The 21174-nt window shown below is 39.8% G+C and overlaps 1 pseudogene; it reads left to right on the top strand.

The window, feature by feature from the left end:
- Positions 1–20400: 20400 nt before the first annotated feature.
- Positions 20401–20524, top strand: LOC116902611 (annotated as a pseudogene).
- The last annotated feature ends 650 nt before the right edge of the window (positions 20525–21174 follow it).

Here is a 21174-nt window from a genome sequence, read left to right as displayed (position 1 = left end):
AGAAGCCTGGATTATCTCTGCTTGGTGTCCTCAACATTGCAGCCTGAATACTGAGCTGTCTTGAAATAGCTACTAAACAAGTGAGTCCATAATTGTTCAATTCAGCTTCCCACAGATTTCCAGGATGTAGCTAGATTCTTCATTTTGGTGTGATACAAGAAGACACCATGGGGAAAATATCTGAAGCCCAAAGAGACAGATCAATAATATTACATTGCAAGTATCATGGGGATGTGGCAGGGAGGTAATCAGATTATCATTGGGGTTAAGTATGCTATTTTATCACCCAGATATGAGAAGTGGGTTGAAATAAAGTTTTGCTTCTCTGTGTGCTTACTGGGGATTAGCAAATGTAAAGAAATATAGCTACTGGATTATTTCATTCATTATATATTATTAAAATAATTCGTTTTACACTAATGTTCTTCCCTGTTGCTCTATTGCCATGTGATAAACTTGGTGTGTATTGTGTAATATATTCAGGGCTGTTGTTATGAAATTAAGCCCTGGCAAAAGCAACTTAAAGTAAAAAGGGTTTATTTTGTCTCAAAGTTGTTGGGTACAGTAGATAATGTTGGAAAAGTCCTGGATGCAGGGACTTGAAGTCGCTGTTCACATAGCATCAGCAGTCAGGAAGAAGAGCACAGTGGATGCTCCTGAACAGCTATTTCTCTCCTTTTCATGTAATTCAGGACCCAATCCTAGTGTAGAGTTCTATTTTTGAGTACATCTTCCCACACAAGTCATAGAGGCACATGCATTTTAGCCCAGCATTTGGAAGACAAAAGCAGGTGGAACTGTGAGAGGTACAGGCCCACCTGCTCTACATAGCAAGTTCATGACAACCAGGGCTAAATAAAGAGGCTGTGTTTCCAGACAAATAAACAAGCAAGCAAGCAAGCAAACAAGCAAACAAACCAATGAGTTGTTTTTCCTGTATCAAGTAAATTGATCAGAATATAAACACTTACAAACAAGATCAAGCTAAGTTTATCAATATAATGCCTACAAATGTGCCTGAGGCTTCTCTCCTAGTTGATTCCGTAGCTGGTTAGGTTGACAGTGCTAGCATTACAAAGGATATTATTAAATGGAATTAAAAGATTGGTGACTTTGGGGCAAGATCCCATCTGATTAAGCTTAGTATATATGTGTTTGCACTTGAACAAGAAATAAATATGTTAGCCGTTATTACCTGTTTTCTGTTTTCTTTTATTTTTTCTCACTTTTTAGATATTTTTATTGGATATTTTTTATTTACATTTCAAATGTTATTCTCCTTCCTGGTTTCCCAGCCAAAAGCCCCCTATCCCATCGCCTTCCCCTTTTTCTATAAGGGTGTTCCCCCTCCTCAACCATCCCTCATTCAGTTCTCCCTCCCCAACATTCCCCTGTACTGGGGGGTTCCTGCCTTGGCAGGACCAAGGACTCCTCCCATCGGTGCCCAACAAGGCCATCCTCTGCTACATTTGCAGCTGGAGCCATGGTTTGGGTCTTGCTTCCATCTATTATTCCTTAGCATGATGTTTTGGAATTGTAATGTAAATTTTTTACTGTTGAAGGTATATGATCTACTTTTTATTTTGATTTTAAAGGGGATTACAGTTAAGAGATTGCTTGACTCACAGAAAAGATTATTTGTTTTCTTTTTTATTAGATATTTTTTATTTACATTTCAAATGTTATCCTCTTTCCCGGTTTTCCATCCATAAGCCCCCTATCCCATTCCCCCTCCCGCTTCTTCTATGAGGGTGTTCCTCCCCCTTCTTTTATGAGGGTGTTCCCCCTCCCTAGCCACCCCCCTTTTCCTGCCTCTCTGTTCTGATATTCCCCTACACTGGGGTGTTCAGCATTGGTAGGACCAAGGGCTTCTCCTCCCATTGTTGCCCAGCAAGGCCATCCTCTGCTAGACATGCAGCTGGAGCTATGGGTCTGTCTATGTGTACTCTTTGGATGGTGGCTTAGTCCCTGGTAACTCTGGTTGGTTGGTATTAATGTTCTTATGGGGTTGCAAGCCCCTTCAGCTCCTGCAATCCTTTCTCTAACTCCTCCAATGGAGACCCCATTCTCAGTTCAATGGTTTACTGCTAGCATTCACCTCTGTATTTGTCATGGTCTGGCTTAGCCTCTCAGGAGACAGGTATATCAGGCTCCTGTCAGAATGTATTTCTTGGCCTCATTAATATCATCTAGTTTTGGTGGCAGGCTCTGAGTGGCCATTCCTTCAGTCTCTGCTCCAAACTTTGTCTCCATATCTCCTCCTGGAAATATTTTATTTCCCCTTTTAAGACGGACTGAAGCATCTACACTGGTTATTCATAGAAGAGATTTTGAATGTTGGACTTTAAACATTGTTGAGAATACTGGACTTTTGAAGTTGGACTAAATGCATTTTGCATTATGCTATGGCTAGATACTCATGTGCTTGAAGAAGTATATGGGTTCCATGGACTCAAATATGTTGTTTTTAATACAATTGACCAAGGGAGTGAAACTAGGAGGTGTGGCCTTCCTGGAGGAAGTGTGTCACAGTGGGGGTAGGCTTTGAGAAAACTTCCTTCTAACTGCCTGAAAGCCAGTTTTCTTCTGTTTGCCTTTGTAATAAAATGTAGAACTCTCAGCTCCTCCAGCACCATACCTGCCTAGATATTGCCACACTTCCTGACACGATGATAATGGATTGAACCTCAGAACCTGCAAGCCAACTCTGATTAAATGTCCATTATAAGAGTTGCCTTGGTCATGATGTCTTTACAGCAACAGAATCCTTAGCTAAGACATTGACTGACTGACTAGCTAGCTAACTAACTAACTAACTAACTAACTAACTAACTAACTAACTAACTATCTAGAAAATTTATTGTGGTATGAGCTCAAGGCTATATCCAATATAGTAAATAAAACAATTTCTGGGTTCATGGACTTCTACCCTTTTCCAGTATTTCTGCACTTGCATGGTGCGAAAGTTCCAGGGAATGACTGGAATCACTTTCAAAAGAACATTAATCCATTTGGAGTTAGTTTTCTGCTTTAAACCTGTTTGCTAAAGAAGATATTTTCAAATAACCAAATAATTCAAATTCAAGGGGGTGGGGGACAAGGAGAGTTTTACAAAGTTCAAGACAAACACAACCTGAGGAATAATCCTTTCAAGTATGCCTGTCCCAACCATCAGAGGAAAGTGTCACAAATTTCAGGGTGCATATTCTCAAATCCTGGATGACTGTGAATAAATAGTTACAAAAACCATTAATGCCAGCTGATGCCATATGCTAGGAACAGCAAAAGAATCCCCACCCACCGTATCCTAGCACCATTCAATTCCAGCATAGATCTCTCCTGACTTGATGCAAACACTACTGTGTGTTCTCTATTAGAATGATTTGCTAGTGAGCTATTATGAAGCCAGAAGTATGCAGGGTAGCTCCTGATAGTACCCAGTGACTCTGTAGCACCCATTCTTATACTTGATTATCCTATGGATGGGTTGGCAGATGTTCTCTAGGATTTCCTTAGACCCTGAAATGATAGTGCTCCCAGTGTACATGTTATGCTTCACAACCATAGGTAACTCTAGTTCAAGGATACACAATGCATTCTTCTGGCTTTTATTGACACTTGACTTACAAGTGGTAAAAGCACAGACATGCAATAGAACAATCATATACATAAAATAAGTTTTAATTTTTATTGGATATTTTTATTTACATTTCAAATGTTATCCCCTTTCCTGGTTTCCCACTCATAAATCCCCATCCAAACCCCCTTCCACCTGTTTTTATGAGGATGTTCCCACACACACCCAGTCACCCCTTCCTGCTTCCTCACCCTGACATTCACCTGCACTGGGGTTTTGAGCCTTGGCAGGACCAAGGGCTTCTCCTCCCGTTGATGCCCAACAAGGCCATCCTCTGCTACCTATGCAGGTGGAGGCATGGGTCTGTCTATGTATACCCTTTGGATTGTGGTTTAGTTCATGGGAGCTCTGGTTGATTGGTGGTGTTGTTCTTATGGGACTGTAACCCCCTTCAGCTCCTTCAATCCTTTCTCTAACTCCTCCGTTGGGAACCCCATTCTCAATTCAGTGGATGGCTGTGGACGTCCACCTCTGTATTTGTCATGCTCTGGCAGAGCCACTCAGGAGACAGCTATACCAGGCTCCTGTCAGCATGCACTTCTTGGCATTAGCAATGTTGTCTGGGTTTGGTGGCTGTATATGGATGGGCTGGATCACCAGGTGGGGCAGTGTCTGGATGGCTTTTATTTCAGTCTCTGCTCCAAACTTTGTCTCCATATTTCCTGTGAATATTTTTGTTCCCCCTTTTAAGAATGACTGAAGCATCTGCAATTTGACTGTCTTTCTTGAGATTCATGTGGTCTATGGATTGTATCTTGAGTAATCTGAGATTCTGGGCTAATATCCATTTATCACTGAGTGTACACCATGTGTGTTTTTTTGTGCTTGGGTTACCTCACTCAGGGTGATATTTTCTAGTTCCATCAATTTGCCTATGAATTTCATGAAGTCATTGTTTTTAATGGCTGAGTAATATTCCATTGTGTAAATGTACCATATTTTCCATATCCATTCCTCTGTTGAGGGACATCTGGCCCCTTTCCATATTCTAGCTATTATAAAATAAGGCTACTATTAACATAGTGGTGCATGGATCCTTGTTATATGTTGGAGTATCTTTTGGGTATATGTTCAGGAGTGGTATAACCGGGTCCTTAGGTAGTACTACATCCAATATTCTAAGGAATCTCGAGACTGATTTCCAAAGTGATTGTACCAGCTTGCATTCCCACCAAAAATGGAGGAGTGTTCCTCTTTCCCCACATCCTTGCCAGCATCTGCTCTCACCTGAGTTTTAGTTTTTAGCCATTCTGACTGGTGTGAGGTGGAATAACAGCGTTGTTTGATTTGCATTTCCCTGATGATTAAGAATATTGAACATTTCTTTAGATGCTTCTCAGCCATTCCATATTCCTTTGCTGAGAATTCTTTGTTTAGTTCTGGATCCCATGTTTTAATAGGTTTACTTGATTCTCTGGAGTCTAACTTCTTGTGTTCTTTTTATATATTGGATATTAGCCTTCTACTGGATGTAGAAAATCTTTTCCCATCTGTTGGTTGCCCTTTTATCCTAATGAGAGTGTCCTTTGCCTTATAAGATATTTGCAATTTTATGATGTCCTATTTGTCGATTCTTGATCTTGGAACATAAGCCATTGGTGTTATGTTCTGGAAATTTTCCCCAAAGCCCATGTGTTTGAGGCTCTTCCCCACTTTTTCTTCTATTATTTTGAGTGTATCTGGTTTGATGTGGAGGTCCTTGTTCCACTTGGACATCAGCTTTGTACAAGGTGATAAGAATGGATTGATTTCCATTAATCCACATGCTGACCACCATTCAACAAGCACCATTTGTTGAAAATGCTGTCTGCTCCCCACTGGATGGTTTTAATTACTTTCTCAAAGATTAAGTGCTTATATGTGTGTTGTGGGTTCATTTCTGAGGCTTTAATTCTATTCCTTTGATCTACTTGCCCACCTCTGAACCAATAACATCCAATTTTTATCACCATTCTCTGTAATACAGTTTGAGGCCAGGGGTTGTGATTCCCACAGAAGTCCTTTTATTGTTGAGAATAGTTTTTGCTATCCTAGTGTTTTGTTATTCCAATGAATTTGCAAATTGTTCTTAACTCTATAAAGAAATCCAAGGGAATTTTGGTGGGGATTGCATTGAATCTGTAGATTGCTTTTGGGAAATGGCCATGTTTACAATATTAATCCTGCCAATCCATGAGCATGGGAGATCTTTCCATCTTCTGAGATCTTCTTTAATTTCTTTCTTCAGAGACTTGAAGTTCTTGTCATACGGATCTTTCACTTGCTTAGTTAGAGTCACACAGAGGTATTTTATGTTATTTATGACATTTGTGAACAGTGTCCTTTCCCTAATTTTTTTCTCTGCCTGTTTATCCTTTGAGTAGATGAAGGCTACTAATTTGTTTGAGGTAATTTGTATCCAGCCACTTCGTTGAAGTTGTTTATCAGGTTAAGTAGTTCTCTTGTGGAATTTTTGGGGCCACTTACGTATACTATCATATCATCTGCAAATAGTGATATTTTGACTTCTTTCTTTTCAATTTGACCTCCAATTGTTGTCCGATTGCTCTGACTAGGTCTTTGAGGACTATATTGAATAGGTAGGGAGAAAGTGTGAAGCCTTGTCTAGTCCCTGATTTTAGTGGGGTTGCTTCAAATTTCTCTCCATTTAGTTTGATGTTCGCTACTGGTTTTATGTATATTGCTTTTCCTCTGTATATGTATGAGCCTTGAGTGCCTGAACTTTCCAAAAATTTAGCATGGAGGGATGTTGAAATTTTGTCACATGCTTTCTCAGTATCTAATGGTTTTTTTCTTTGAATTTGTACATATAGTTGTTACACTGATGGATTTCCATATGTTGAACCATACCTGCATCCCTAGGATAAAGCCTATTTGATTATGATGATTGAATGTTTTGATGTGTTCTTGGGTTCAGTTTGCAAAAATTTTATTGAGTAATTTTACATCACTATTCATAAGGGAAATTGGTGTTTCTTTCTTTGTTGGGTCTTTATGTGGTTTAGGTATAAGTGTAATTGTGACTTCATAGAAGGAATTGGGTAGTGCTCCTTCTGTTTCTATTTTGTGGAATAGTTTCATCAGCATTGGTCTCAGGTCTTCTGTGAAGATATGATAGAATTCTCCACTAAACACTTCTGGGCCTGGGTTTTTTTTTTGGTTAGAAGACTTTTAATGACTGCTTCTGTTTCTTTATATGTTATGTGACTATTTACATGGTTTATATGATCCTGATTTAATTTTGGTAACTGGTATCTGTCTAGAAAATTGTCAATTTCCTCCAAAGTTTTGTTGAGTATAGGTTTTTATAGTAAGATCTGATTTTTTTTTTAATTTCCTCAGTTTCTGTTATGTATCTCTTTTCATTTCTGACTTTGTTAATTTGGATTCTCTCTCTGTGCCCTCTGGTGAATCTGGTTAAGCATTTAAAAATCTTGTTGATTTTCTCAAAGAACATGCTCCTGGTTTTGTTGATTATTTATATAGTTTTTAATGTTTTTACTTGGTTGATTTCAGCCCTTAGTTTGATTATTTCCTGCTGTCTACTCCTTTTGGGTGTATTTGCTTCCTTTTGTACTAGAGCATTTTGATGGACTGTCAAGCTGCTAGTGTATGCACTCTCCAGTTTCTTTTTGGAGGCACTCAGAGCTACATGTTTTCCTCCTATCGCTGCTTTTGTTGTGTCCTATAATTTTGGGTATGCTGTGCCTTCATTTTCATTAAATTCAATAAAGACTTTAATTTCTTTCTTTATTTCTTTTTTTCCCTCCATTTTTATTAACCTGAGTATGTCTTATTTACATTTCGATTGTTATTCCACTTCTCACTTTCCCAGCCATCATCCCCCTAGCCCCTCCACCTCCCCTTCTATATGGGTGTGCCCCTTCCCATCCTCCCCCCATTATGCTGTCCCCCGAACAATCATGTTCACTGGGGGTTCAGTCTTGGCAGGACCAAGGGCTGTCCCTTCCACTGGTGCTCTTACTAGGCTATTCATTGCTACCTATGCTGGTGGAACCCAGGGTCAGTCTGTGTATAGTCTTTGGATAGTGGCTTAGTCCCTGGAAGCTCTGGTTGGTTGGCATTGTTGTTCATATAGGGTCTCAAGCCCTTTGAAGCTCTTCCAGTCCCTTCTCTAATTCCTTCAACTGGGGTCCCATTCTCAGTTCAGTGATTTGCTGCTGGCATTGCCCTATGTATTTACTGTATTCTGGTTGTGTTGTTCAGAAGAGATCTACATCTGGTTCCTGTCAGATTGCACTTCATTACTTCATACATCTTATCTAGTTTGGTCGCTGTATATGTATGTGACACATGTGGGGCAGGCTCTGAATGGGTGTTCCTTCAGCCTCTGTTCTAAACTTTGCCTCCCGATTCCCTGCCAAGGGTTTTCTTGTTCCCCTTTTAAAGAAAGAGTGAAGCATTCGCATTTTGGTCATCCTTGTTGAGTTTCATGTGTTCTGTGCATCTAGGGTAATTCGAGCATTTGGGCTAATATCCACTTATCAATGAGTGCATACCATGTGTGTTTTTCTGTGATTGGGTTACCTCACTCAGGATGATAATTTCCAATTCCATCCATTTGCCTATGAGCTTCATAAAGTCATTGTTTTTGATAGCGGAGAAGTATTCCATTGCGTAGTTGTACCACATTTTCCGTATCCATTCCTCTGTTTAAGGGCATCTGGGTTCTTTCCAGCTTCTGGCTATTATAAATAAGGCTGCTATGAACATAGTGGAGCACGTATCTTTTTTATATGTTGGGGCATCTTTTGGGCATATGCCCAAGAGAGGTATAGCTGGATCCTCAGGTAGTTCAATGTCCAATTTTCTGAAGAACCTCCAGACTGATTTCCAGAATGGTTGTACCAGTCTGCACTCCCACCAACAATGGAGGAGTGTTCCTCTTTCTCCACATCCTCGCCAGCATTTGCTGTCACCTGAGTTTTGTTTTGTTTTGTTTTCTTTTTTTCAGAGCTGGGGAACGAACCCAGGTCAGCTGAGTTTTTGATCTTAGCCATTCTCACTGGTGTGAGGTGAAATCTCAGGGTTGTTTTGATTTGCATTTCCCTTATGACTAAAGATGATGACTAAACATTTAGATGACTAAACATTTCTTTAGGTGTTTCTCAGCCATTCGGCATTCCTCAGCTGTGAATTCTTTGTTTAGTTCTGAACCCCATTTTTTAATAGGGTTATTTGTCTCCCTGCAGTCTAACTTCTTGAGTTCTTTGTATATTTTGGATATAAGCCCTCTATCTGTTGTAGGATTGGTAAAGATCTTTTCCCAATCTGTTTGTTGCCGTTTTGTCCTAAGCACAGTGTCCTTTGCCTTACTGAAGCTTTGCAGTTTTATGAGATCCCATTTGTCGATTCTTGATCTTAGAGCATAAGATATTGGTGTTTTGTTCAGGAAATTTTTTCCAGTGCCCATGTGTTCCAGATGCTGCCCTAGTTTTTCTTCTATTACTTTGAGTGTATGTGGTCTGATGTGGAGGTCCTTGATCCACTTGGACTTAAGCTTTGTACTGGGTGATAAGCATGGCTCGATCTGCATTCTTCTACATGTTGACCCCCAGTTGAACCAGCACCATTTGCTGAAAATGCTATCTTTTTTCCATTGGGTGATTTTGGCTCCTTTGTAAAAAATCAAGTGCCCATAGGTGTGTGGGTTCATTTCTGGTCTTCAATTCTGTTCCATTGGTCTATCTGTCTGTCTCTGTACCAATACCATGCAGTTTTTATCACTATTGCTCTGTAATACTGCTTGAGTTCAGGGATAGTGATTCCCCTGAAGTCCTTTTATTGTTGAGGATAGTTTTAGCTATCCTGGGTTTTTTTGTTATTCCAGATGAATTTGCAAATTGTTCTGTCTAACTCTTTGAAGAATTGGATTGGTATTTTGATGGGGATTGCATTGAATCTGTAGATCGCTTTTGGTATAATGGCCATTTTTACTATATTAATCCTGCTATCAATGAACATGGGAGATCTTTCCATCTTCTGAGGTCTTCTTCAATTTCTTTCTTCTGAGTCTTGAAGTTCTTATTGTAGAGATCTTTTACTTGCTTGGTTAAAGTCACTCCGAGGTACTTTATATTATTTGGGTCTATTATGAAGGGTGTCATTTCCCTAATTTCTTTCTCGGCTTGTTTCTCTTTTGTGTAGAGGAAGGCTACTGATTTATTTGAGTTAATTTTATACCCAGCCACTTTGCTGAAGTTGTTTATCAGCTTTAGTATTTCTCTGGTGGAACTTTTGGGATCACTTAAATATACTATCATATCATCTGCAAATAGTGATATTTTGACTTCTTCTTTTCCAATCTGTATCCCCTTTATCTCCTTTTGTTGTCTGATTGCTCTGGCTAGAACTTCAAGTACTATATTTAATAAGTAAGGAGAGAGTCGGCAGCCTTGTCTAGTCCCTGATTTTAGTGGGATTGCTTCAAGTTTCTCTCCACTTAGTTTAATGTTAGCGACTGGTTTGCTGTATATGGCTTTTACTATGTTTAGGTATGGGCCTTGAATTCCAATTCTTTCCAGGACTTTTATCATGAAGGGGTGTTGAATTTTGTCAAATGCTTTCTCAGCATCTAATCAAATGATCATGTGATTTTGTTCTTTCAGTTTGTTTATATAATGGATCACATTGATGGTTTCCCGTATATTAAATCATCCCTGCATGCCTGGGATGAAGCCTACTTGATCATGGTGGGTGATTGTTTTGATGTGCTCTTGGATTCAGTTTGCCAGAATTTTATTGAGTATTTTTGCGTCGATATTCATAAGGGAAATTGGTCTGAAGTTCTCTTTCTTTGTTGGGTTTTTGTGTGGTTTAGGTATAAGAGTAATTGTGGCTTCATAGAAGAAGTTCGGTAGTGCTCCCTCTTTCAATTTTGTGGAATAGTTTGAATAGTATTGGTATGAGGTCTTCTATGAAGGTCTGATAGAATTCTGCACTGAACCTTTCTGGACCTGGACTCTTTTTGGTTGGGAGAACTTTCATGACTGCTTCTATTTCCTTAGGCGTTATGGGGTTGTTTAACTGGTTTATCTGTTCCTGATTTAACTTCGGTACATTGACCATTTCCTGCAGATTTACAAGTTTTGTTGAATATAGGTTTTTATAGTAAGATCTGATGATTTTTTGAGTTTCCTCTGATTCTGTAGTTCTGTCTCCCTTTTCTTTTATGATTTTGCTAATTTGGACACACTCTCTCTGTCCTCTCTTTAGTCTGGCTAAGGGTTTATCTATCTTGTTGATGTTCTCAAAGAACCACCTTTTGGTTCTGTTGATTCTTTGTATGGTCCTTTTTGTTTCTACTTGGTTGATTTCAGCTCTGACTTTGATTATTTTGTGCCTTCTACTCCTCCTGGGTGTATTTGCTTCTTTTTGTTCTAGAGCTTTTAGGTGTGCTGTCAAGCTGGTGACATATGCTCTCTCCTGTTCCTTTCTGCAGGCACTCAGAGCTATGAGTTTTCCTCTTAGCACAGCTTTCATTGAATCCCATAAGTTTGGGTATGTCTAGTCCCTGATTTTAGTGGGATTGCTTCAAGTTTCTCTCCATTTAGTTTAATGTTAGCAACTGGATTGCTGTATATGGCTTTTACTATGTTTAGGTATGGGCCTTGAATTCCTATTGTTTCATTGTTTCCCATATATTTGGGTATGTTGTACCTTCATTTTCATTAAGTTCTAAAAAGTCTTTAATTTCTTTCTTTATTTCTTCCTTGATCAGTTTATTGTTGAGTAGAGCATTGTTCAACTTCCACGTATATGTGGATGTTCTTCCCTTATTGTTATTGAAGACCAGCTTTAGCCCATGGTGGTCTGATAGCACGCATGGGATTATTTCTATCTTTCTGTACCTGTTGAGGCCCGTTTTTTGACTAATTATATGGTCAATTTTGGAGAAAGTACCATGAGGAGCTGAGAAGAATGTATATCCTTTTGCTTTAGGATAGAATGTTCTATAAATATCTGTTAAGTCCATTTGGCTCATGACTTCTCTTAGTCTGTCTACATCTCTGTTTAATTTCTGTTTCCATGATCTGTCCATTGATGAGAGTGGGGTGTTGAAATCTCCTATTATTATTGTGTGAGGTGCAATGTGTGTTTTGAGCTTTAGTAAGGGTTCTTTTACGTATGTAGGTGGCCTTGTATTTGGGGTATAGATATTTAGTATTGAGCGCTCATCTTGGTGGATTTTTCCTTTGACTAATATGAAGTGTCCTTCCTTAACTTTTTTGATGACTTTTAGTTGAAAATTGATTTTATTTCATATTAGAATGGCTACTCCAGCTTGCTTCCTCCGACCATTTGCTTGGAAAGTTGTTTTCCAGCCTTTCACTCTGAGGTAGTGTCTGTCTTTGTCTCTGAGGTGTGCTTCCTGTAGGCAGCAGAATGCAGGGTCTTCACTGCGTATCCAGTTTGTTAATCTATGTCTTTTTATTGCGGAGTTTAGACCATTGCTGTTGAGAGATATTAAGGAATAGTGATTATTGCTTCCTGTTATATTCATATTTGGATGTGAGGTTATGTTTGTGTGCTTTTCTTCTCTTTGTTTTGTTGCCAAGACGATTAGTTTCTTGCTTTTTCTAGGGTGTAGCTTGCCTCCTTATGTTGGGCTTTACCATTTATTATCCTTTGTAGCACTGGATTTGTAGAAAGCTATTGTGTAAATTTGGTTTTGTCATGGAATATTTTTTTCCATCTATGTTAATTGAGACTGTTCCACGATACAGTAACCTGGGCTGGCATTTGTGTTCTCTTATGGTCTGTATGACATCTGTCCAGGATCTTCTGGCTTTCATAGTCTCTGGCAAAAAGTCTGGTGTGATTCTGATAGGTCTGCCTTTATATGTTACTTGACCTTTTCCCCTTACTGCTTTTAATATTCTTTCTTTGTTTTGTGCGTTTGGTGTTTTGACTATTATGTGACGGGAGGTGTCTCTTTTCTGGTCCAATCTATTTGGAGTTCTGTAGGCTTCTTGTATGCCTATGGGTATCTCTTTTTTTAGGTTAGTGAAGTTTTCTTCTATGATTTTGTTGAAGATATTTACTGGTCCTTTGAGTTGGGAGTCTTCACACTCTTCTATACCTATTATCCTTAGGTTTGATCTTCTCATTGAATCCTGGATTTCCTGTATGTTTTGGACCAGTAGCTTTTTCCATTTTCCATTATCTTTGACAGTTGAGTTGATGATTTCTATGGAATCTTCTGCTCCTGACATTCTCTCTTCTATCTCTTGTATTCTGTTGGTGATGCTCTTATCTACAGCTCCTTCTCTCTTTCTTTGGTTTTCTATATCCAGGGTTGTTTCCATGTGTTCTTTCTTGATTGCTTCTATTTCCATTTTTAATTCCTTCAACTGTTTGATTGTGTTTTCCTGCAATTCTTTCAGGCATTTTTATGACTCCTCTCTATGGGCTTCTACTTGTTTATTTATGTTTTCCTGGAATTCTTTCAGGGATTTTTGCGATTCCTCTCTGTAGGCTTCTACTTGTTTATTAATGTTTTCCTGTGTTTCTCTAAGGGAGTTCTTCACGTCTTTCTTGAAGTCCTCCAGCATCATGATCAAATATGATTTTGAAACTAGATCTTGTTTTTCTGGTGTGTTTGGATATTCCGTGTTTGCTTTCGTGGGAGAATTGGGCTCCGATGATGCCATGTAGTCTTGTTTTCTGTTGCTTGGGTTCCTGCGCTTGCCTCTCGCCATCAGATTATCTCTAGTGTTAGTTTGTTCTGCTATTTCTGACTAGACTGTCCTATAAGCCTGTGTGTCAGGAGTGCTGTAGACCTGTTTTCCTGTTTTCTTTCAGCCAGTTATGGGAACAGAGTGTTCTGCTTTCGGGCGTGTAGTTTTTCCTATCTATAGGTCTTCAGCTGTTCCTGTGGGCCTGTGTCCTGAGTTCACCAGGCAGGGCGTTTGTAGCAGGAAAGTTGGTCTTACCTGTGGTCCTGAGGCTCAAGTTTGCTCGTGGGGTGTTGCTTATGAGCTCACCCTGAGGGCCGCAACCAGGAGGACCTGAGCTGCCCTTTCCAGGAGTTTCCGTGCACCAGGGTTCCAGATGGCGTTTGGAGTTTTCCTCTGGAATCAGTAATGTGGGCAGAGTGTAGTCTCTTCTGGTTTCCCAGGCGTGTCTGCCTCTCTGAAGCTTTAGTTCTCCCTCCCATGGGATTTGGGTGCAGAGAACTGTTTATCTGGTTGGTCCCTTCAGGTTCCGGTGGTGTCTCAGATGCAGGGGACTTGCTGCTCCTGTGCCCTTATCTACATGAACCCAGAGGCCATATACAGTTTCCTCTTGGGCCAGGGATATGGGCAGGGGTGGGCAGTGTTGGTGGTCTCTTCCGCTGTCCGGGCGGTGAGCTCTCTCTCCCATGGGGTTTGGGAGCAATTAGCTGCTGCAGGCAGGGATCTGCGAGGTTGGAAATCCCACTAAAAACCGGAAGTGTCCAGTCCTATAGGAATTTTGCCTCTGTGTGTCCTGAGGCCACCAGTCAGGTCGCTTTGAGCAGAAAAGTTGGTCTTACCTGTGGTTTCAAGGCTCAAGTTTTCTCGTGGGGTGTTGCTTATGAGCTCTCAGCAGGGGCAGCAACCAGGAGGACCTGTGCTGCCCTTTCTGGGAGCTTCCATGCACCAGGGTTCCAGATGGTGTTTGGTGTTTTCCTCTGGAATCAGTAATGTGGGCAGAGTGTAGTCTCTTCTGAATATAGACTTTTGTAGTAGGATTTGACGATTTTTTGAATTTCCTCTGGCTCTGCTGTTATGTCTCCCTTTCCTTTTCTGATTTTGCTAATTTGGACACACTCTCTGTGTCCTCTCGTTAGTCTGACTAAGGGTTTATCTGTCTTTTTTATTTTCTCAAAGAACAAGCTTTTGGTTCTGTTGATCCTTTTTGTTTTTAATTTGTTGATTTCAGCTCTGAGTTTGATTATTTCCTGCCTTCTACTACTCCTGGTGTGTTTGCTTCTTTTTGTTCTAGAGCTTTTAGGTGTGCTGTCAAGCTGCTGGTATATGCTCTCTCTTGTTTCTTTCTGCAGGCACTCAGAGCTATGAATTTTATTCTTTGCGCAGCTTTCATTGTGTCCCATGAGTTTGGGTATGTTGTACCTTCATTTTTATTAAATTCTAAGCAGTCTTTAATTTCTTTCTTTATTTCTTCCTTGACCAGGTTGAGTAGAGCATTATTCATCTTCAATGTATATGTGGGCATTCTTTCCTTATTGTTATTGAAGACCTGCTTTAGCCCATGGTGGTCTGATAGGAAGCATGGCATTATTTCTATATTTCTGTATCTGTTGTGGCCTGTTTTATGACCAATTATATGGTCAATTTTGGAGAAAGTACCATGCGGTGGTGAGAAGAAGGTATATCCTTTTGTTTTAGGACAGAATGTTCTATAAATATCTGTTAAATCCATTTGTTTCATGACTTCTCTTAGTCTGTCTATGTCTCTGTTCAATTTCTGTTTCCATGACCTGTCCATTGATGAGAGTGGGGTGTTGAAATCTCCTACTATTATTGTGTGAGGTGCAATGTGTGTTTTGAGCTTTAGTAAGGTTTCTTTTATGTATGTAGGTTCCCTTGTATTTGGGCATAGATATTTAGTATTGAGAGTTCATCTTGGTGGATTTTTCCTTTGATGAATATGAAGTGTCCTTTCTTATCTTTTTTGATGACTCTTAGTTGAAAGTCTATTTTATTCGATATTAGAATGGCTACTCCAGCTTGCTTCTTCAGACCATTTGCTTGGAAAGTTGTTTTCCAGCCACAGTTTCTCTCTTTGTCTCTGAGGTGTGTTTCCTGTAGGCAGCAAAATGTTGGGTCCTCATTGCATATCCAGTTTGTTAATATTTGTCTTTTTATTGGGGAATTGAGTCCATTGATGTTGAGAGATATTGAGGAATAGTGCTTGTTGCTTCCTGTTACATTTGTTTTTGGATGTGAGATTATGTTTGTGCTTGTCTTCTCTTGGTTCGTTGCAAAACGATTAGCTTCTTGCTTTTTCTAGGGTGTAGCTTGTCTCCTTGTGTTGGGCTTAACCCTTTATTATCCTTTGTACCACTGGATTTGTAGAAAGATATTGTGTAAATTTGGTTTTGTCATGGAATATCTTGGTTTCTCCCTCTATGTTAATTGAGAGTTTTGCTGGATACAGTAATCTGGGCTGGCATTTTTGTTCTCTTATGGTCTGTATGACATCTGTCCAGGATCTTCTGGATTTCATAGTCTCTGGTGAGAAGTCTGGTGTGATTCTGATAGGTCTGCCTTTATATGTTATTTGACCTTTTTCCCTTACTGCTTTTAATATTCTTTCTTTGTTTTGTGCATTTACTGTTTTGATTATTATGTGACAGGAGGAGTTTCTTTTCTGGTCCAATCTATTGGGAGTTCTGTAGGCTTCTTGTATTCTTATGGGTATCACTTTCTTTAGGTTAGTGAAGTTTTCTTCTATGATTTTGTTGAAGATATTTACTGGTCCTTTGAGTTGGGAGTCTTCACACTCTTCTATACCTATTATCCTTAGGTTTGATCTTCTCATTGAATCCTGGATTTCCTGTATGTTTTGGATCAGTAGCTTTTTCCATTTTACATTACCTTTGACAGTTGTTTCGATGATTTCTATGGAGCTTTGTGCTCCTGAGATTCTCTCTTCTATCTCTTCCATTCTGTTGGTGATCTTGCATCTACGGCTCCTTGTCTCTTCCTTTGGTTTTCTATATCCAGTGTTGTCTCCCTTTGTGCTTTCTTTATTGCTTCTATTTCCATTTTTAGTTCCTTCAACTCTTTGATTGTGTTTTCCTGTAATTCTTTCAGGGATTTTTGCATTTCCTCTCTATAGGCTTCTACTTGTTTATTTGTGTTTTCCTGCATTTCTCTAAGGGAGTTCTTTATGTCTTTTTGAAGTCCTACATCATCATGATCATATGTGATTTTAAATCTACATCTTGTTTTTCTGGTGTGTTTATATATTCATTGTTTGCTTTGGTGGGAGAATTGGGCTGTGATGATTACATGTAATCTTGGTTTCTGTTACTTGGGTTCCTGAGCTTGCCTTTTGCATCACACTTTCTCTGGTGCTAGCTTGTTCTGCTATTTCTGACAGGGCTTAGACTGTCCTATAGGTCTGTGTGTCAGGAGTGCCGTAGACCTGTTTTCCTTTTTTCTTTCAGCCAGTTATGGGAACAGAGTGTTCTGCTTTCAGGCCTGTAGTCATTTCTGTCTACTGAACTTCAGGTGTTCCTGTGGACGTGTGTCCTGAGTCCACCAGACCCATCACTTGGAGAAGAAAAGTTAGTTTTACCTCTGGTCTCAGGCCTGGAGTCACTTCTCAGAGCTGTGTTTCAGCTTTCCGTGAGGGCAGCAACCAGAAGAGACTGCCCCACCTTCGCTTGGGTCCCTGTGCACAGTGGGCCCAGATGGTGCTAGGCTTTTTCCTCTAGAGTCAGAAATGTGGGCAGAGAGTAGTCTCCTCTGCCTTTCTAGGTGTGTCGCCCCTCTCAAGGTCTAGCTCTCCCTCCCACGGGATTTGGGGGCAGGGAGCTGTTTGAACGGGTCCCTGCAGATCCTGGTGGTGTCTGGACAGCATTGAGTGCCCCTATCTTCCTGTTCCCAGAGGCCCTATACCATTTCCTCTTGGGCCAGGGATGTGGGCAGGGGTGGGCAGTACTGGCGGCCTCTCCTGCCCTGCAGTCTCAGGAGTGCCCACCTGTCTGGGTGGTGAGCTCTCTCTCCCATGGTGTTTGGGAGCAGGGATTTGTGGGCTGGGATTAGCGAGGTTCAGGCCCCAGCTAGAAACAGGAAGTCTTTCTTTATTTCTTCCTTGACCAAGTTATCATCGAATAGAGTGCTATTCAATTTCCATGGTATGTGGATTTTCTGTCTTTTTTTTTGTTACAGAAGACCACCCTTAATCTGTGGTGATCTGATAGGATGCATGGGAATTTTTGTATCTTCTTGTATTTGTTGTGGCTTGTTTTGTGACCGAGTATATGGTCAGTTTTGGAGACGGTACCATGAGGTGCTGAAGAGAAGGTATATTCTTTTTTTTTTTTAATGACTTGTTCTATAAATGTTTGTTAAATCCATTTTGTTCATAACTTCTGTTAGTTTCTCTGTGTCTCTTTTTAGTTTATGTTTTCATGATCTGTCCATTCATGAGAGTTGGGTCTTGAAGTCGCCTACTATTATTGTGTGAGTTGCAATGTATGCTTTAAGCTTTTGTAAGGCTTCTTTTATGAATGTAGGTGCCCTTGCATTTGGATCATAGATATTCAGGATTGAGAGTTCATGTAGGTGGATTTTTCCTTTGATGAATATAAAATGTCCTTCCTCATCTTTTTTGATGTCTTTTGGTTGAAAGTAGATTTTTTAAAATATCAAAATGGCAGCTCCAGCATGTTTCTTGGGAACATTTACTTGGAAAATTGTTTTCCAGTCTTTTAATCTGAGGTAGTGTCTGTGTTTGTCACTGAAGTGTATTTCCTGTTTGCAGCAAAATTCTGTGTCCTCTTTATGTATCCAGTCTGTTAGTCTATATCTTTTTATTGGGGAATTGAATCCATTGATGCTGAGAGAAATTAGCAACCAATGATTGTTTTTCCCTGTTACTTTTGTTGTTAGAAGGGGTATTGTGTTTTTGTGGCTCTCTTCTTTTGGGTTAGTTGAAATTACATTATGTTCTTGCTTTTTCTAGGGTGTAGTTTCCCTCCCTGTGTTAGAATTTTTCATGTATCATTTTTTGTAGGATTGGATTTGTGGAAGTTATTGTGTACATTTCATTTTGTAATGGTATATCTTGGTTTCTCCATCTATGTTAGTTGACAGATTTGCTGGATATAGTACCCTGGACTGGCCTTTGTGTTGTCTTAGGGTCTGTATGACATCTGCCCATGATATTCATACTTTCATAGTCTCTGTTGAGAAATCTGGTGTAATTCTGATATATCTGCCCCTATATGTTACTTGACCTTTTTCGCTTACTGCTTTTAATATTCTTTCTTTGTTTTGTGCATTTGGCATTTTAACTATTATATGACAGGGGTAATTTCTTTTCTGGTCCAATCTATTTGGAGTTCTGTAGGGGTCTTTTATGTTCATGGGCATCTCTTTCTTTTAGTTAGGGAAGCTTTTTCTAAAATTTTGTTGAAGATATTAACTGGCCCTTTAAGTTAGGAATCTTTGCTCTATTCTATACCTATTTTCCTTAGGCTTTATCTTTCCACTGTGTCCCAGTGGAAAAGATTTCTGGAATCTTTTGAGTTAGGAGCTTTTTGCCTTTTGCATTTTCTTTGATAGTTGAGTCAATGTTTTCTATGGAATCTTCTGCCCCTGAGATTCTCTATTCTATCTCTTGTATTCTGATGGTGATGCTTGCATCTATGACAGCTGTGGTTCAGGGTCATCTCTGGGCACAGGCAGAAACTGGAAGTTTTAAAAAAGAATAGGAGGAGATGTTTATAGGATCCTTTATTTATGATTTATACGTTGTTGATGGGTGAAATGGAGAAATTTCTTTAGTGGTTTAGTCACTAGCAAAATGTACCATCTTCTGTGAGAAATTTTTTACCCCTGATTGTATAATCGACTGTAATTAAATTCATGTACTTACTGAGAAGCACCACATGCACACACATACAGAAAACACATATGCTCATGTGCACACTCTCTCTCACACACACATACATATACTCACACAGATACACACACACACACACACACACACTAGAGAGAGAGAGAGAGAGAGAGAGAGAGAGAGAGAGAGAGAGAGAGAATGAGAGAGAATTCATGAAAGCAGATCAGGTGTTAGTTGGGAGGAGGAAGGGATCAGTACAAGTTTGAAGGTGAAGGGTGATAGTGTAGCAGAGGTGTCACACACACACACACACACACACACACACACACACATTCTTAAGAATAGAGTTGTTGATTGTCGATGCTCCTTCATAGAAAGAAGGGATGGGAAACTTACCTGAGATTCTTTTCACTCATCTAACACATTCTAGAGCTGTATGTAATTCTGCCACAGGAGCATGTGATATTTACTATATGTCAGTTTCTTTTGAAATGAACCATTGTTTCCAGTGGGGAGTAATATGCTTAGGAGTGAAACATGTCTGGGAAATGGAAATATGAAAGATTCTGAAATGTTCCCCCCTAGATTTATAAAAGAATTAAACAACTGTTGGAAGAAGCTATCTGACCAGCTAATTTATATACAGAGAGGACATTCTCAGACTGGAGAGTTGTCTGCAAGTGGTTCAGAAAGCATCAAGACTACAGCTTTCTTAAGTTGTCAGCCATGTTGTAATGAGCTTTTTGTGTAGGGAGTCCACAGGAAGAAAAACAGCATCAACAAGTCTGAACCCATGGCACTCTCAGAGACTGAATCACAACCAAAGAACATGCATCCATCCAGAACTAGACCTCCCTGCACATATATAGCAGATATTCAGCTTGTTCTTCACGTGGATCCTGAACACCTGAAACAGGCACTATCACCAAATCTGTTACCTTTATGTGGGATATGTTCTACTTACTAGGCTGCTTTGTCTCACCTCAGTGCATGAGGATATGACCAGCCTCAAAGAGACTTAATGAACCAGAATAAGGTGGTACCCCAACCTGCTCAGAGTTGAAAGGGAATGTGAAATGGGGGAAGGACTGTGGAAGTGGTGACAGTGAGAGTGCAGTTAGTGAGATGTAAAGGGAATAAATTTACAAAAATAAGTTTTAAGTAAGCCATAAAGAGCAGAGACTTCCCTATTCTTGATTCATTGCAGGTGTGGCTGCTATGTCACATGTGCATCAGTAGGTGGCAGAGAGGATAGAGTCTATATGTTTTGACCTCTACATATTTGATAATTAGTAACCTGACACTCGATGAAGAAAAATAGCCTGAAATGACCAGTATGTTTGTTCCAGGGAGACAGGGAGCTAGTTTATACTACCAGCATGGCTCCAAAAAGGGTTGGGCTGGTTCACAGGGCCAGGAGTGAGCCAGAGAGAATCCCAAACTGGGATCTGGGAGTGAGCCTCAGACAGACACCTCCTGCATAGTACCAGAATCCAGAGGCCTATTGCCAGACAAAGTACTCACTGCATTTCCCCACTTCATTTCTAGAGTCTTTGGGTATAATTTAATCTGGCTGGAGGAAGTTGACCTGACTAGTTGAACAATTATTGGTATTTATTGTTAGGCCAGTCTTACAGGGTTAGATTTTGCCCATAGCTATGAAATCTTTGTTGTCAGTCTGAGAGATAGTCTGATTGTATCTTTTGATTGAAGTCAGAACTTGCAGCCAGAAGATTGTCTTGTGAGAGAGAGCAAAATTCCACAATTTTGCTTGTTACCTGCAAGTTTAACTAATTTTTGTTATCAGAGAAATTGATATTAACTTTCAAAAAGTCTAGTCTCAATCAATTCTCTGTTGTTAAATACCGTTTGTGTGACCTATAGCAACAATAACCTAATTATACCTTTTAAATATCCTAACTTTTATAACTTCTTTTATGTGAAGAGCTGACTCA

The sequence above is a fragment of the Rattus rattus genome, chromosome 5 (assembly GCF_011064425.1).
Source record: "Rattus rattus isolate New Zealand chromosome 5, Rrattus_CSIRO_v1, whole genome shotgun sequence".
Lineage (NCBI taxonomy): Eukaryota > Metazoa > Chordata > Mammalia > Rodentia > Muridae > Rattus > Rattus rattus.
This window is presented reverse-complemented; position numbering and strand designations above follow the sequence as displayed.